Source organism: Danio aesculapii, chromosome 23 (genome assembly GCF_903798145.1).
Source record: "Danio aesculapii chromosome 23, fDanAes4.1, whole genome shotgun sequence".
Lineage (NCBI taxonomy): Eukaryota > Metazoa > Chordata > Actinopteri > Cypriniformes > Danionidae > Danio > Danio aesculapii.
In genome coordinates this window covers 11,754,942-11,773,128 of record NC_079457.1, presented here as the reverse complement: position 1 = coordinate 11,773,128, position 18,187 = coordinate 11,754,942, and positions in this window count along the sequence as shown.

The window sequence follows — 18,187 nt, the reverse complement described above, 5'->3', positions numbered from 1 at the left end:
TTTTAAAAACAAATCATAATCTCTCTGTCCCATAGGAATTTAAAAGTGAAATTGTTTACACTTAACAATTAGTCCATATTAGTTCATTTTATTGTATTTAACACAAAACAATACATTTATTACAATTATTAATTCCTCTTTTTTAATGTCGTTTTAATGTAATTCCTCTTTTTTAATGTCGTGCATTTCTAGTCCTTTTCACAGCTTAAAATAACTATTTTCTATTGTAATACATTTAAAATGTGTTTTAATTCCAGTGATGCAAAGCTGAATTTGAGGGTCTTCACTTTTTTCACTACAAGCCAGTTTTTTAAGCATCCAACTCGCTTTTACCAATCTTCATTTAGTTTTAAATAATAATAAGACAAAATGTATGGTTTTTAATAGAAATTTACCACATGTTGAGTTTCCTCTTAAAATGTCCTCATTGGACCGTACTGAGATTGATTATGTTGACTGCTACAAATATCTTGGTGTCTGGTTGAATGGAAAACTGACATTCGAAACTCACATAAATGAATTGCTCGAAAAGGTTAAAGCCCGTATTTGGAAACAAATCTTCCTTTATGCACTCTTCAAAGAAGCATTTGCTCAAATTAACAGTATTACTAATTCTGGAGTATGGGGATTTAATGTACAGATCAGCTTCAAAAACTCTCCTTCACATACTGGATGGTCTTTACCATGCAGCAATTCGTTTGGTTACTGCTGCGCCATTTAATGCTCATCACTCATTTAATACCATTTAATACTCATCACTGTCATGGTATGCCCACAGCCATATCCCCCTGCAGCCCAAGACCGGTTACTCACTGAAGCTAAGCAGGGCTGAGCCTAGTAAATACCTGGATGGGAGACCTCATGGGAAAACTATGTTGCTGTTAGAAGTGGTGTTAGTGAGGCCAGCAGGGGGTGCTCAACCTGCGGGTGTGTGAGTCCTAATGCCCCAGTGAAGTGAAGGGGATACCATACTGTCAGTGGGCACTGTCTATTGGATGAGACGTTAAATTGAGGTCTTGACTCTCTGTGGTCATTAAAAATCCCATGGCACTTCACGTAAAGAGTAGGGGTGTAACTCCGGTGTCCTGGCCAAAGTCTGCCAATCGGCTCTTACGATCATTGCCTCCCAATCATCTCTATCCACCGAATTGGCTCTGTCACTGTGTCTCCACTCCACCAATAGCTGGTGCGAGGTGGGCGCACTGGCGCCGTTGTCCTGTGGCTGCCATGGTACCATCCAAGTGGATGCCTCACACTGGTGGTGGTGTGGAGAGACCCCCTCTCATGATTGTGAAGCGCTTTGGGTGTTTGGCCATACACAATAAATGTGCTATATAAATACACTTATTACATTACATTACTGTCGGCTGTATTCTTTATTGAATTGAATCTCTTCAATCACGTTGACAAATTCATTGGTTTCTGTTCATTTACAAAAATCTCATTGGGAAAACTCCGCTATATTTACAGTCACTTCTCAACATTCAGGAAACACGTCGAAATCTGTGCTCTAGTAGTGTAATTAAGATTTGCATACCCAAAGTTCGCACTTCATTTGGTCGCTACTCTTCTCAGTTTTCTGCTGATGATGCTTGGAATCATCTGCAGCAGACCTTAAAGCTCAACACTTTCATTCCCCTATCATCCTTTAAAAGGCAATCCTGTTAATAGTACAAGATCACTGTGCTTGTTTTTAGTTTTTCCTTGGTTTTATATGTTATTATCTGCATTTGTGAAATTGTTACTGTATTGTGTCCCTGCTGCTTCGTATCTGCTTTTTATGTTGCCTCTTTGCCAGGTTGTCATTGTAATTGAGAACTGGTTGGTTAAATAAAGGTCATTATTACATTTAGGCCTATACTGTAATTATTATCACTGCTGTTTATGTGCTGCTTACTACTTTAAACTAGATATTGTATTTAGGATTCTTAAGAAAGTTGAAAAAAACCCCAGCTTTTTTGGGGGAAATTCATTCATTCATTTTCCTTTGGCTTAGTCCCTTTATTCATCAGTGGTCGCCACAGTGGAATGAACCACCAAATCATCCAGCATATGTTTTACACAGCGGATGCCCTTCCAACTGCAACACGATACTGGGAAACATCCTTTCACACTTATTCACACACATACAATTTAGTTCATCCAATTCGCCTAGCGCATGTCTTTGGACTGTGGGGGAAACCGAAGCACCCGGAGGAAACCCACGACAACACAGGGAGAACATGCAAACTTCACACAGAAATGCCAACTGACCCAGCCGGGGTTTGAACCAGCAACCTTTTTGCTGTGAGGCACTGTCGCCCCTTGTTAGTCCTTTCCCAACTTAAAATAATTATTTTCTAATATATTTAAAAACTCTATTTATTCCAGTGATGCAAAGCTGAATTTCAGGGTCTGCAGGATCAAGAAACATTTGGGTCTAGAATTATTATCATTGCTGATTATGTCCTGCTTACAATTTTAGGATTCTGAACAAAGTTGAAAAGGACAGCTTTTTGGGGAAATGTATATATTTATAACGATCACAAACGTCTTTACAGGGTCTGTTCACTTCTACTTTGCTAAATGAAAGTGTTAACTTGTTTTTAAAAAGACCTCTTCTGACCTCAAAATTAAAATGGTGTGTATATAGGCTACACATACAATAAAAATGTCCTCTCAGGTTAACTCATGTGATATTAATTACCAATACCAATGCCAAATTGGATAATCTACTTCATCCCATTTGTTGAACCATGAATTCCTTCATCAGATTTAAACCAGATCACGATGTTTATGAAATTATTGTCAGTTTCACAGCCTGCCCTGAGAGCCAGGGGATTTCACAGAGACCCAACAGAGGAATCCCTGTCTCAAAAGCCATATCGGTCTTTAATTCTCAACACTTTACGATGGCGATGCATGTGACGGACTGCTTCACCCGACAGATGTGCCTGCAGCCCCTGTGCTTCACCAGCTGGCTCCTTCTCGATGTTACATCCTCTTTTTCCTCATAGTCTCTGCCAGAAATCACAGGTTCCTCCGGGGATCTGTAACTCTAGAGGCTCCATTGTGCCGTGTCCCACCAGCAAGGAGCAGTCGCTGGAGTTCAATGGAGAGTCTGAACGTGTCTAAGCTGAATGTGAGTGGATTAGCGCTCTCCACACGTCCAGCGATGCCAGGAAACTCAAGAAGACTTTTAAAGCAAATATAGGCGCCCGTAAGTCGCCATCATAAATTTGAGGACACATGCTGACCAAAAAACCAGCCAAGTAATGCACCGTGGCCCAGAGGCATGATGAGATGTTGGTGGAGAGGCCAGCAGGTGGGCGCTTCTGGCTGACCTTTCCTTCTGTAAAGACTCCTCAGACTCTCTCCCCTGAGAAAAACGAGGATGGATGTGGTTAATACCTATAATGAAATCTGTAAATAGGCTGATGAATTAATTAGACTCTTTTGTGATATTGAAAACAGCCATAGACTCAGAAAGTGCTCATTTGTTCGATCACATTAAGTACAACTGGGATAAAATGCTAGGATAATGATATGCAAAAATGAAAAAACCCAACTATTTGGTTAAAGATGGGTTAAAAAATTTATTATAAAACAATGTAACAAAGCAATTGTGTTTGTCCATATTTTACCCATGGGCTAAACCAGGGGGTCTCAAACTCGGTCCTGGAGGTCCAATGTCCTGCAGATTTTAGCTCCAACTTGCCTCAACACACCTGCAAGGATGTTTCTAGAAAGCCTAGTAATAGCGCAGTCACACGAGAGTTTGAGCATGCAAAATACGGTGGGACGGTTCTGTGAAAAGGGGCGGGATTAAACAAGATGATTAGACATTTAAGAAAGCAAGCGATTGGTCCATATTTTAAAATTCTCTCCAGAGAGGTCATGTTTTGATCTTTGATTGGTCTCGTGCAGTCACGTCATGTGATTTTGCAGGTCAGAGTTGACCAAGCTTGAACTTTGCGACGCATGCCGCATCCTAGTTCGCATACTAACACTACGCCCTCAAAGTATGTACTTTTTTGTGAAGGACAAATAGATACTTTTGAGTGTGTAACAGAAGAGTATGCAAGCTTTGGGACACACTACTTCCTCGATAACAGATCGTTATGTTGCTTAGTTATGAGCCCTGTCAATCATCCAGAGATCATCCACATTTCTGTCATATTTAATTTCCTACCTTACTGGAGAAGCAGCAGCAGGTTAATCTGCCATTCACAAGTCTTGTATGCAGAGAAATCTCCTCAGGTTTTTGGGTAATTCTGCATTCAGACAGTAATATAAACACGTCTTTATATAAGTTCAGTATTGTTGTTGCAGATCAAATATAACACAGAAAACGTGGTTTAAATATGTTCCAGTTGGCTAGATATTAATTAACAGTCATACAAACATCTTTACAGAAGTCTCTCTAAGACGGTTGGTCTTGTGCATCCATAATGTTTGTAGTTTATTTACACTTTTCACCCACGTTTGTAGTTCTAATGGAATTCACGTCCAATGAGCAATGTATTGTGGGCAATATCAGCGGGTGGAGTATGGACGCTTCTACACTTCCGTTTTTTACCTGAAATAGTAAACCATCTGGGAACCATTGGCATACTTTTTTCAACATACTACGATTTGGAACATACTATTTCTGTTTTCAAATACTATTTAGGATGAAAAGAAGGCGAATTGGGACGCAGCAGAAGCGAACTGCGAAACTTGTCGCACAAGCTTGCATTTCCGGTCTGACGCATTTGTGTGCATATGAATGGAAGTCTATGGGGCGAAAATTCTAGTGTGACCGCAGCTTAAGAGCTTGATTAGCTAGCCCAGGTGTGTCTGATGGGGTTGCAGCTAAAATCTGCAAGACATCGTACCTCCAGGACCGAGTTTGGGAACCCCTGGACTAAACCAACCCATCATTTTTGCAAATACAAATATGGAATATTAAAGAATACTATTAAATTATTCATTGTAATATTAAAATGTTAATATTAAATGACATATATCCTATCCTATATGTTCTTATCTTCTAACCATAACCATTAAAGACATGACAGGTAAAAATAGAGTTAAAAAACAATTAATAATTAGATTCATCCGCTGCTGATTGATTATTTTAAGAATTGAAAGCATGCTTATGTTACAAGATTTCAAAAAAATGTTATGTTTAAGTATGCAAATGAGGCATTAATTTGCAAACATTCATCAGATAAGTCAGTCAAGTTCAAAATTTCATTTTTGGACTTTTTTTGTGGAAATAAATGTATATAATCAGGCAAATTATGTTCAAAGGGCAAGTTATGATCAAATCCACATTAAAAGCCTTCAGAATATGAAGATTTATGGCTAAATGCAGGAAAAATGCTCATTTTAAAATAGGCATTTCAGTTGTAATTTAGAAACAAACTGATAAAGTGTGATGAAGCAAAAACTTTAAAGGGTATTTTTGGATGTTTTCATTTCCATTAGACCAGAAATGCCCAAAGTAGGGCCCGCAGGCCAAAGTTGGAACCTTTGATTTGGCCCACCATCCCATCTTTGGAGATGAGAGTGAGAATGATGGAGAGGGTTGGGGCTTTTATTCCTGAGCTACAAAAAACTGATTGGAATTAAATGTTTCAATTAAATGTAAAAGAATCAGATATTTTTTTTAAATGTAAAAAATATATATTTTCTAGTAATTTTAGGATTTAAATAAATTAGGAAATTACCCATGGCAATAATATTTACATCCGGCCCTATAGCCTCAATCAGTTTGGTTTTTGGGCCTACATAAGAAAAAGTTTGGGCATCCCTGCATTAGACTAAAAAACACTTTATAAAAAGCCAAAATTGCATGAAAAAAACTTTAAAATCCTAAAAAGTGCATTGTAAAAATATTTCTAAATCCAATCGCTGATGAATTTAGGAAGTAGCTGGAATAGTCAGAGCGATCTACATGCTCAGATTGGATTTATATCGCAGTGCTGGAACTCAAAGGTGTTTAATTGCTTCCCTCAACACGATGAACACACACAAGTGTGTAATTTCAGAGCAGAACTGAGACGGTTACTGAGATTAACTGTGCAGTTACTTCCAGCTGCACTGTGATCAGTTTAGGCTTCTATACGCATTAAATAACAGTCATCAGAGAAAACTGGGCAATACTACTAAGCGCGAAGCAATTGAAAGCTACATTTAGAAGTGAATTTGGCCGGCTATGATGAGGCTTTATCAGCTGAGTGGTCAATTTTTATGCTAGAGGAGGTCAGCCGCGACGCATTTGCAGATGGACGTTACATAAATCATATAAATAAATATATAAAGCGGGATGTGTAATTGCAGGGCTGGTTTAATTCTGCTGTAAGAATAATTCGGTGTGGTTTAAAAGCTCCAAATAAACATTTTCAGCTTATAAGCGCTTGACATTATCTCTTTTAGGCTTTCTTATCTTTAATGTCCCCGTGAAAATAAATTTACTGTCTAATTACAGAACACTGCAAGTGAAGAATGGACACAAATCAGTCGTCATTAACAAATGACAGAAAACTACCATCCTGTAATTGAAGAACAGATCTAAATCAATATTTAGAAGCCCCAGCGGGATCCAGAGTCACACAGGGATGAGTCCAGCAAATAACTGTTCTGTTCATTGTACAGTGTAAAGCCTCAAAGAAATAAAACTGCAGGACATGAACATGATCTTGTAATAACATAATAATAATAATAATAATAATAATAATAATAATAATAATAATAATAATAATAATAATAATAATAAAGAGTATATAATTTGGATATGAAATATATTATCCAGTAATTATGTTCTGTATATTTATTTCTATTAAATATACATACAGTTGAAGTCAGAATTTTTAGCCCCCTGTTTATGAATTTCTGTTTAACTGAGAGATTTTTTTCAACACATTTCTAAACATAATAGTTTATATAACCGACTTCTAATAACTGATTTATTTTATCTTTGTCATGATGACAGTAAATAATATTTGACTAGATATTTATCAAGACACTTCTATACAGGTAAAAGTGACATTTAAAAGCTTAACTATGTTAAGTAGGTTAATTAGGCAGGTTAGGGTAATCAGGCAAGTTATTGTATACATTGGTTTGTTCTGTAGACAATCGAAAATATAAAGCTTAAATGGGCTAATAGTTTTGACCTTAAAATGGTCTTTAAAAATTCCTTTAATTCTAGCCGAAATAAAACAAATAAGACTTTCTCCAGAAGAAAAAATATTATCAGAAATACTGTGAAAATTTCCTTGCTCTGTTAAACATCATTTGGGAAATATTTAAAAAAGAAAAAAAATTACAAAGGGGGGCTAATAATTCAACTGTACATAAATTGTTTATAAATACAGTGCTCAGCATTCTGTATATAAGTACACCCCCCATAAAATCTCTCATTTAAATGAATGTTTTCGATACGAAGCTTTCCAATATTGTATTTGTGCATATACATGTGATTAGTCAGTACTGAAGCCAAATCTAGAGCTAATCTAACAAAATAACTTACAATAATGGTTTAAAAATTAGTAGCCCAAATGTATATGTTAGGGAAAAATGTTAAATATAAATTTCAAAAACAGCCAAAATCAAGAGAAACTAAAAATACTATACAATTTTTTTTATAAAACTATTTTTGCAATATTTTGCTTGAGTTTAATTGTATTATCTTTCCATTTCTAAAGATGTTTTGTCACTAAAATATTATTTTAATAAATATATCTGTTTAATAAATCTGTTTTGTTCAAATGCACCAATGTATTTCAATGTGGTCATGTCATTGGCCCTTGAAAATGTCCTGCTTGTTCTCATACTATATCATAACTGTACTAATTCAATCATATTTTTACATTAAAACAGGTATCATAACATTATTTATCAACCTGTGGGTCTTTTTTAGATTCTTGGAAGCTATAGAAATTAAAGATGTTAAACAGGAAATACATTAGGGCCATTGTTATTGTTTACATTCCTCAAAATGGTCTATATTACCCAGATTCACTGAGAAATAGATAAACATATTCATTTTCAAAATGGGGTGTACTCAATTATGCTGAGCACTGTATATATTATATGACATTTGAATTCATATTTTTAAATATATCATTTCACTAATAGCTACATCTATATAAATATATATTTACAAATAACTATGCAAACTTATATTATAAAAATAACTAATATCTGACATTTGAATATCTATATGTGTGTGTATGTGCACAATAATTACTTTTAATATTACTACAGTATATATTACATAACTTTAGTAACTATATTACACATACAGTGCTCAACATAACTGAGTACTTCCCATTTTCATTCATTCATTTTCCTTTGGCTTAGTCCCTTTATTTATCAAGGGTCACCACATTGGAATGAACCACCAACTTATCCAGCAAACTGTATGTTTTACACAGCGGATGCCCTTCCAGCTGCAACCAAGTACTGGGAAACATCCATACACACTCATTCACACACATACACTACAGCCAATTTAGCTTATTCAATTCACCTATATAGCGCATGTCTTTGGACTGTGGGGGAAACCGGAGCACCCGGAGGAAACCCACACCAACATGGGGAGAACTCCACACAGAAACACCAACTGGCCTAGCCGGGACTCAAACCAGCAGCCTTCATGCTTTAAGGTGACAGTGCTAACCACTGATCCACCGTGTCACCCACATGCCATTAAGAAAATGATTATTTTTATCCATTTCTCAGTGAATATAGATAATATCTTTAGCTGCATTTGAAAAAATTAGATTTATAAAGTGGATATATTTATTCAAATAATATTTTGATCACTGAACATCTGTAGAAATAGAAAGAGAATACATTGAAATATATGCAAAATATTGAAAAAAAAAGACAAACTACAACATTTGAACAAAATTATAGATTTTTTTTGTTTCTTTTGAATTTTGCTATTTTTAAATTTGCTATTTAATATTTTTTTCTGCCATATAAATTTGGGTGTACTAATTTTGGACCGTTGTCATAAGTTATTTTGTTAAATTAGCTTCAGATTTGGCTTCAGTACTGACTAAACTAATGTATATGCACAAATATAATATTGTAAGCTTCCTATAGAAAATACAAATTTAAATGAGAAATTTGTGAGGGGTGTACTTATACGTTGAACACTGTATACTATATATATATATATATATATATATATATATATATATATATATATATATATATATATATATATATATATATATATATATATATATATATATATATATATTTATTTATTTATATATGTGTGTGTGTGTGTGTGTGTGTGTGTGTGTGTGGTGTTTTACATATATAAATATGACCTATTCATATGAATCTATTTTATTAATCTAATATTAATTGAATTAATTTACATTTAAATGATAAATGCAATGTTTAACATCCAATATTGGTCACAAAGATCGGGCCAATCATAGCCAAAACGCACCACAAATCTTAATGAAAGTATTAAAACGGATATTTACGATTTAGATGGCAAGATTTTTATAATTAGAATGTCCTTAAGGGATGTAATATTTCAGCAGGAAATCTCCTCGCGTTCCGTGCGCTGTAAATAATACATACAAAGTAATGCAATGATTTGCTCAGAGCTAATTTAAAAATGCCCATGAATCAGTTCATAGAGCAATACGGGATGACATTTACTCTGCGCTCGTTCAGCTTCTGCCTGCAAAAGCCCCGGTGCCAGAACCGACCGTTCACCGAGAGCTTCAGCTATTAAACGCATCTCTAATAGGCTTTTCTCTGCACGCTCTATCTTTTCCTCCTGCCGGATAGTGAAGCTCACACACTGTCTGTTTCGTCCCCTGCTCCACCCCAACTCAGCTTTTACCTCCGGCCTGTTAAAAATGATATCAGCTCGTGGAGGGCGAGCATTAGCATTTGCATTTTATTGGAGGCATGGAGATTTAGAGCAGTGGATACATCAGCTCTGAGCAGACAGAATTAGTTAACAATGCATTATCTGCCTTTTATGGCGGCCATAATTCTCTCACTCCCTCGGTTGGGGAAGAGATGGGGGTGGAGGAGGACTGGACGCACCGCCAGACTCACTCCGCGGAGGGGGCTGATGCAGAAAGAGAGAGAGAGAGAGGGAAAGAGACGCTGGTCTTTGTTTCTCAGCGCTTTCCAAAGAGCGTCGCTGCAGCATTACAGCGCACAGATCCAACAACAGCCCGATAGAGCGCCCAGAAGTGTCTCTAAAGGTCACCGCTAATGGCCTGACCCTGCGCTCTTAATGACGCCGCACATAATATCGCACTAAAATTCAGCCAAATTACACTTGAGTGTGCGTTTAGGCTTTTTATATCTGCAGAGTATTGAAACATACATCAGACTACAAGCTAAATTATTTCAACAACAATTTGATTGGAACTCGAAATGGCTGTGCTACCCTATACAGGTATTTTAATAATGCTATAGTAAAGTTCCACTATCCTTTATTTATATACGGTGAATAACCATAAATTGACTTTTTTATTTACATTTTTATCGTCACTGTGATCTTTTTTAGTATTTTCTCATCATTAGTTTAATAGTACATCTAATGTTGATAATGTTAATTACATTAGTTTGGTGTCAAGTGTTTTACCATGGTGCCTTGACAGGCCCATAGCCAGCTTGGTCAAAGTGGAGTTTCTTTTTTTTCTTTTCAAAAAGTGGACTTTTTGCAGTTATAGGCCTCATTTAGGCTACTATTTAATTATGATATTTAAATACTGCATTTTAACCATTATTTTATCTGAAATAGATTGTCAGATTGTCATCATAACCAAAATAGTACATTTGAAAACACATGGATAACAATGGCCAAAAGAGTATTCAGATAAATTTTAATATGGGCGACTTTTGGTGCTTCACACCTTTTTATTAGTTATTTTTTGTTTCAAAAATATTGTCCAAGATTTAGAATAAAAGCTCAATATTTCGATATACCCATGGCAATGTTCATTTTATTTTTGATTTTAAGTAACCAAAAATGCCATTGATCAAGCATTCTGATGCCATTTACACTGATGTGAGCACCTTTTCAATGAAAATCTAAATATGTGCTGTGCTCTTTTCTCTGAAACAAACTAGCCTACATGATAAAAACTAAAAATGGGGTAAAAAAAACTGTGGTTAAGAAAATACCATATTAATATGGAAAATGTCCTACAATTCTCCAGCATCATTTTAAGAGGTGAAGTCATTAAACCTGTTACGAAGATATGTATATTTATTTAGAGACTTTATACGATGGCTGTGTTAGAAAATATGCAGCCAAAACATTTTAAAAATGGAGGAAAAGAAAATAGGAACTAAATATTTGTGAGACTAAATTAATCACTCTTGTTAGCCTGACAAATTGACATTAAAGTCCAAAGTGTCTCTTTTCAATTTCCCACCAAAACAATCTAGGAAGGTCTTGTTTGTTATGTTTCTTTACAATAGAAATGAAAATGGTCACTAAAACTGCAGCACACACATGAGATTAGTATTTTTATCATTGGCTAATTATCGTTATAGTTATATTGTCGGATGGTCATAACCTTTAGCCAAAACTGATGCGACAGTCAACAGAGGATTCCACTTGGTCTTAAATCCTTTTTCAATGGGTTATTTTCACTATTTATAATAGTATAGCAGTCAAAATAGGACAAATGAGATCATGTGTGGGACAAATTCTGGACCTTTTTCAGTAAGGGGTTGATCTGTTGAACGCCCAAACCCACTCTGGCTACAGGCCTGGTTTAGTACTTTTGTAAATGACACTGAATACATAGAAATCGATTGTTTATCAATCCATGAAAATCAATGAAATATTATAATTTACCGTAAAAGATAAATGTTTCTACTGTTTTTTTAACAGGACTTTTTGGCAACCACAATGCTTTTACATTGTAAATGTTTTTTTTTTATCATTTAGTTTAAAGAGTGCATCTGTCTCCACACATTTGTTTCAAATTATGGGTTGCACTTCCTGTTTGGGGAACTTCCATTCAAAAGAACTAAAACAAATCACTTTAAATAATAAGATGACACTACAAACAATGCATAAAACAATGTGAAAACTGAGTGAGAGGTATGTTTGGGGTATTTGTTCTTCTAGATTTCTTTCTCTTTGTATTTGCTACAGTACATTATTATTAAAAGGTTTTAATATTTGATGGATGAACTTTTTAGTAAAAAAACACTCCAAATGATTTAAGCATAATGATATGTAGGGAAAATGGTGGATAGAGTTTTTTCTATTTGGACAAGCTACCCATTTAACACACAAGAGGTCCTAATTTATTTCAAATTTCATTTTGTTCACACCAAAGACTATAAGAGTGATGTAAAAAGGTTTTATAATAACGTATAGTAATCATCATTTGAAGTCGATCAAAAAGTCAAAATGGGTGTTGTAGTTAGTTTAGGCAACTTTTATAAAATGTTTTGATCCACATCACATGTAGACTACTGCAGAAGTAATGATGGCAGAGGAACAAAATAGTTTGGAATCACTTTATGAGTTACGATTCAACAACAGAGTGCTGATAGAGGTCTCAAAAGGTCAGTGCTAATGATGTGACCTTGTGTTCCTAATGACGCAGCTCATAATATTGCGCTACAGTTTTGGAGAACTACACTTGTGTGTGCGTTTAAACTTTTTAGGTTATGAAAGGGATTGGAAAAAGCAGCACATGAAATCACACTTCAGAGTCCTGCAGGAAACTGAAGCGCTGCTGTTCTAGTGTACTCTCTCTGTGTGTGTTGGGTGGTTTGGATGGTGGTTGCAGTTTGGACACTACTGCAGTCTCCCCTCCCAAACTCCAGCCCTCGGCCACAGCTGTTCAGTGGTCCCCTTGACAGCCATCTATTTGAGCTTATGCGCAGCAAAAACCCATTGGACCACATGCATCCCAGAAATCATGCACGCAGACTGTTTTTGTGTGTGTGTGTGTGTGTGTGACTTTTTTTGCTTCACCAGACATATTCAAAGCGTGCACTGTTTGCGTATTGGTTAAAATGGTGCTCAGGAATGGCAAACCCCTGCGAGAAGTTCCGCTTTGTGGGTTTCACCATAGGTATAATGACTTTAAAGGAACAGTTCACCTGGAAATTACAATTCTGTAATTGTTTAAAGTTCCAAACTGCTGTAGGCCTAGAAAGTCAATAATGTTTGACTGTAATAAAGGCTCAGATTGGCCCAGTACTGGTTCTATGACGAACTATAATATCCTTCCATCCATCAAAGGGTTCCTTTAAGCAGGGTTTTACAAGTCAAATTTAAGACTTTTTAAGACCATGAAAAATGAAATTTCAGACTTATTTAGCGCTAAAGGCCAAGGATTTTTAATGGTCCAGCAAAAAAAATTTACTTGCCCCATCAAAAAACTGATTTTAATTAGCTCTTTCTTAACCACATATTTAAAATAATGTCAAAACAAGCAGACACTAGTTGTATACAGAAATATTTTTCAACATAACTTAAAAACTCTTTAAAAAACTAAACAGACAACAGACTGTTATAGTTTTGCTAAAAGTTATTAATATTTATTGTTGGCGATTGGATGCATGTTGTTGGCCCAGTGGTTAGCACTGTCGCCTCACAGCAAGGAGGTCACTGGTTCGAGTCCCAGCTGGGTCAGTTGTCATTTCTGTGTAGAGTTTGCATGGTTTCCAAGTGTTTGCGTGGGTTTCCTCTGGAAAGTCCAGTTTCCTGCACAGTCCAAAGACATGAGCTATAGGTGAATTGGATGAACTAAATTGGCTGTATGTGTATGAGTGTGGAAACCTCTGAAATAGCCGCAGGAAAATGAATGCATGAATGGATGGATGTGTGTGGATTGATTGGGTAGCTTTACATAAACAAGGGAAAATTAAGACCTGTTTAAAATGACCTACAAGACAATATTTTAGTGAATTTAAAACTTTTTAAGGCCCAAAATTTAGTTTCTGAAATTGAAGACATTTTAAGGCCCAGCTTTAAGTGAAGAATTAAAAACTTACAACAAATTCAACAAATATTATTTCAGTTCCACTTAAGAGAGGGTAAATGGTCAGTAAATGTTATTTTTCTTGAAGAACTATCCATTTAAGGGTAACTATAATGATAGAAATAATAATAAAAAAAAAAAAAACACCAGCAGAAGAGCAATGTAGTTGGAATTATGAAAATAATTTTTTCCTACACTGTAAAAAAATCCTGGTTGCCTTCAATGTATGAGTCCATTGAACTTATATTATGTTAAACTGACTTAAAACAGCTTGCGTAACTTAAACTTATAAAATTAAGTAAGAACATAATTACTTAGCTTGTGTTACAATAAACTAAAAGATATTCTGTAATTACTAATTGGTCATATTATTTTTACAGTGCAGAAGTAAACTACAAAAATATTGCCAGCCAAGCTTCAGTATTTTAAGGGACACCTTGATAGTGATCATTTTGTAAACTAAAGTAATATTCAATATACTGATATACTCATGGCAATGCTCATTTTATATTTGGTTTAAGTGATCAGAAATGCTTTTTATCAAGGTTTATGATGCCATTTACAGTGATGTGAGCAACTCTTCAATGAAAATCTAAATATGTGCTGTGCTCTTTCCTCTGCAACAAACTACATGATGCTACAACTAAAATTGTGTTTAAAAAAAAAAAACGGTGGTTAAGAAAATACCTTACAATATTGATATGTAAATGTTTGCATACATTCTACATTTTACCAGCCTCATTCTAAAAAGTGAAGTTATTAAAATTGTTATGAAGTATAAAGTTTATTTAGAGACTATAGACGATGATTGATTATATGCAGCTAACAATTTCGGTTCGCCAAAACATTATTTAAAAAAAATGGGGGGAAAAACAAATAGATACCAAATATTTGTGAGACTAAATTAATCAATCTTTGTAGTTTGACAAATAGAAATTTATGTCCAAATGTCTCTTTAACTTCCCGCCAAAAATATTTTAATCACTCCATGCTTTAATATAAACAATCTAGGAAGGTCTTGTTTATATTTCTTTACAATAGAAAAGCAATTAACTAATGAAAATGATTATATTTAAGATACAGTCTATAAAACTGCAAAACACACATGAGATTCATATTTTTTAATCATTCGCTGGAGTGATCGCTAATATAACTATCGTTAATCTGGTGTACCATAATTTTGATCAAATGTGACTTTATATACAGTAGCCTACTCTGTGCTTGGTCTCTCCTGATGCTCTCCAGTCTTCAATAAAGCATAAACGCTGCCTCTCCACTATCTGCTGAGATTTCTGCCCCCTGGGGCTGAAAATTTACTAGTGACCTCTGCATTCCAGCTCAGAGCTGAACCCCTTCCCCCTTTTCCCCTTTGGAAAATTCCACTGCTACTGAGGTAGTCGAGTGCTTCAGGGAGGGGTTTTAGGACTCAGACGCCACCTCTCCAAAGCTACAACACAGACAGGATACAAAGCAAAGAGTGAGCTGGAAGTCTATTTAATGAGGTTAAAACAATCTGCAGACTGTCATGTGAAAGATATGCGTTGTTAAGCGTGAATGAAACAGAAAAGTATGGCATTCATATCGATGTTTTGCATGAGGAAGTCGCATGAAACTGAATAAATACTACTGAAAGTGAAATCCTAATATGGCAAAATTGAGAAAAATATGCACACATGACATCCTAAATATAAGCAAACTGACTTTGCATGCAGATGCAAATGATTGAAAGTACAAATGTGTCCAACAGTATAGATTTTGATCTACTGGATTTGCACAAATACCTGTGCAACTCTTACAGTCACACAGTTTTTTTTGCCCAGTTGAGACAAACAGACAAGTGTTGCTCCATTATGACATCTGCTGGTTCACATCAGCACTGATTTCTTTTCTTTTCTTAGGTCAAAATGTGCACAGATGTAGCCAACTGCTATCTGATCAATCATAATAAGCTGTTAAAAACCGGTTTTTCCCCACAAACACTGCACAATTAGTAAACTTGCATAATCTCAGCACTACAATGAAATGTAATTGTGCATGACTTGAGTCAAAAAGCCCGGGTTTGGGGTTTCTACAAAATGTTAAGTGTTGGAAACTAGATTTACAACAGCTTAGGACAGGACGTTAAAAACGGCTGTGAACTTAAAATAGCAAATAGACATAATTGTTGCACATTTTAAAAACTTCTATTAGCTAGAAATGAGTCACATGTATAAATGATCATGGCAGGAATATAAAAGCATATAAAAAAAAATAGAAATGTACCTACAATATCGTGTTTAACCCTGTATAAATGTTTAAAAACATCCCCCCGATACACACTATTCCATCTCCAGCTTTTGTTCAGTGTCTCTGCGAAGAAGCGCACAAAACTCTAGTGTAGCCATGTGACCTTGATAAACACCATTTTATTGAATCAACTCTAGGTTAAAAAAGTAATATAAGAACCCGACAAATGCTTGAACTACCGTGTGAATGAGGTCAAACAGGGAATGTGTTCAGCAAATCAGCCACAAGAGGGAGTATAATCGCTTCCGTTTTATGGAGGGAAAATAAAATCATGGAAGAAAGTGTGTAGAAATGGATAGAAATGTCCCTTTACACACTCACATGATGACGATTGTCTGTCCTCCTGCAAGCAACAGTGATAGATTAAAAAGCGGATAAAAAGGGCCGATTTTAAGATTAGAAAAGATAGTTTTACACAGATGTTAAAGGGGAAAATGGGATCAAAAATATATCTAAATGTCCTACTTTAATCTGGGTAAAAAGATATAGATCATTATGTAGATGTACTGATGAGAAAACAAACAAACCTAATAAAATTGCATTATAATCTGGCCCACATAGGACTTTTTTTACAGTTAAAATTATGATACAGCAAACTTAAATCTACTTGATTGGGGAAAAATAAGCAGAAATGAGAACGGCATCAATCGAGATGCAGTTTTGGAAGTAAAAACATGGCGTTGTGTCTTCATCCAGCATTGTAAGATGTTAACAAACGCAAACTCGACTGATTTCTTTCAGCCATGTTCAGCAATACTGTGAAATCTGCATGAATAAAAGTTAAAAGTTGGACATGTACGGGTTTTTTCATCGTTTCACATCTACACTAGCACACAACACATCATAAGAACATAGTTGTAGGGGCACAAATACACAAATCATGACAAAACAGAAGGAAGATCAGAGAGAGAGAGAGTAAGAGAAGAGAGATTTTTCCACATTCCACCGCTCTGCCTGCAGCCACCCGTTCGCTCTGTCTGATGAGGAGATGTGTTTTGGTGAAGGTGGACGGAGGTTGTTGTGGTGGGCAGTAAACCTCCGGATACTCGCTGGCCTTTCGTTTTCTAAATGGTCCGTATAAAAGTTGGCTATGAGAGTGTCATCGGTGCAAGGTTTTGAAGGACTGTTGTCTTTCCCCAAACCTCTGCCCTTTACACCGGCTGTGTGGCCACTCTTCTCCTTCTTGTCTCCATCTCATGCCAGGTCAGACGCTCCTCGTAGAAGGCAATGACGATCTGTGGGCACTTGTGATTGGCTTCTTTTGCAAGCACAAGGTCTGCCTCATCAGAGTCCTTCCTGTGGTGAGACAGCAGAAACACAGAAACGTCAATTTTGCAGCAAGTGGATCAATTAATACACAAAATTATATTTGCAATTCCTGCAATAATCAGATTGCTTTATTACAAAAATATATTATATGCAAAGATAGTGCTTCTAGTCAGGTATATTTAGAACAAGAATAAGCTGGAGATGTATTAACTATGGCGACATGGTGGCTCAGTGGTTAGCACTGTCACATTACAGCAAGAAGTTTGCCAGCCTTGGCTGGGTCAGTTGGCATTTCTGTGTGGAGTTTGCATGGGTTTCCACTGGGTGCTCTAGTTTCCCCCGTAGTCCAAAGACATGCGCTATAGGTGAATTGAATAAACTAAATTGGCTGTGGTGTATGTGTGTGAAAGAGTGTGTGTGGATGTTTCCCAGTACTAGGTTGCAGCTGGAAGGGCTGTTTAAAACATATGCTGGATAAGTTTGCGGTTCATTCTGCTGTAGTGACCCCTAATAAATAAAGGGACTAAGCTGAAAAGAAAATGAATGAATGAATGAATTATACTACTGGCACTGCCACTTTGCTCTAAATATCAGTTTAACTCATTTGTCAATTGATTTTAAATATATAAAAGGATAAGTGATCATAGTAAATTTTT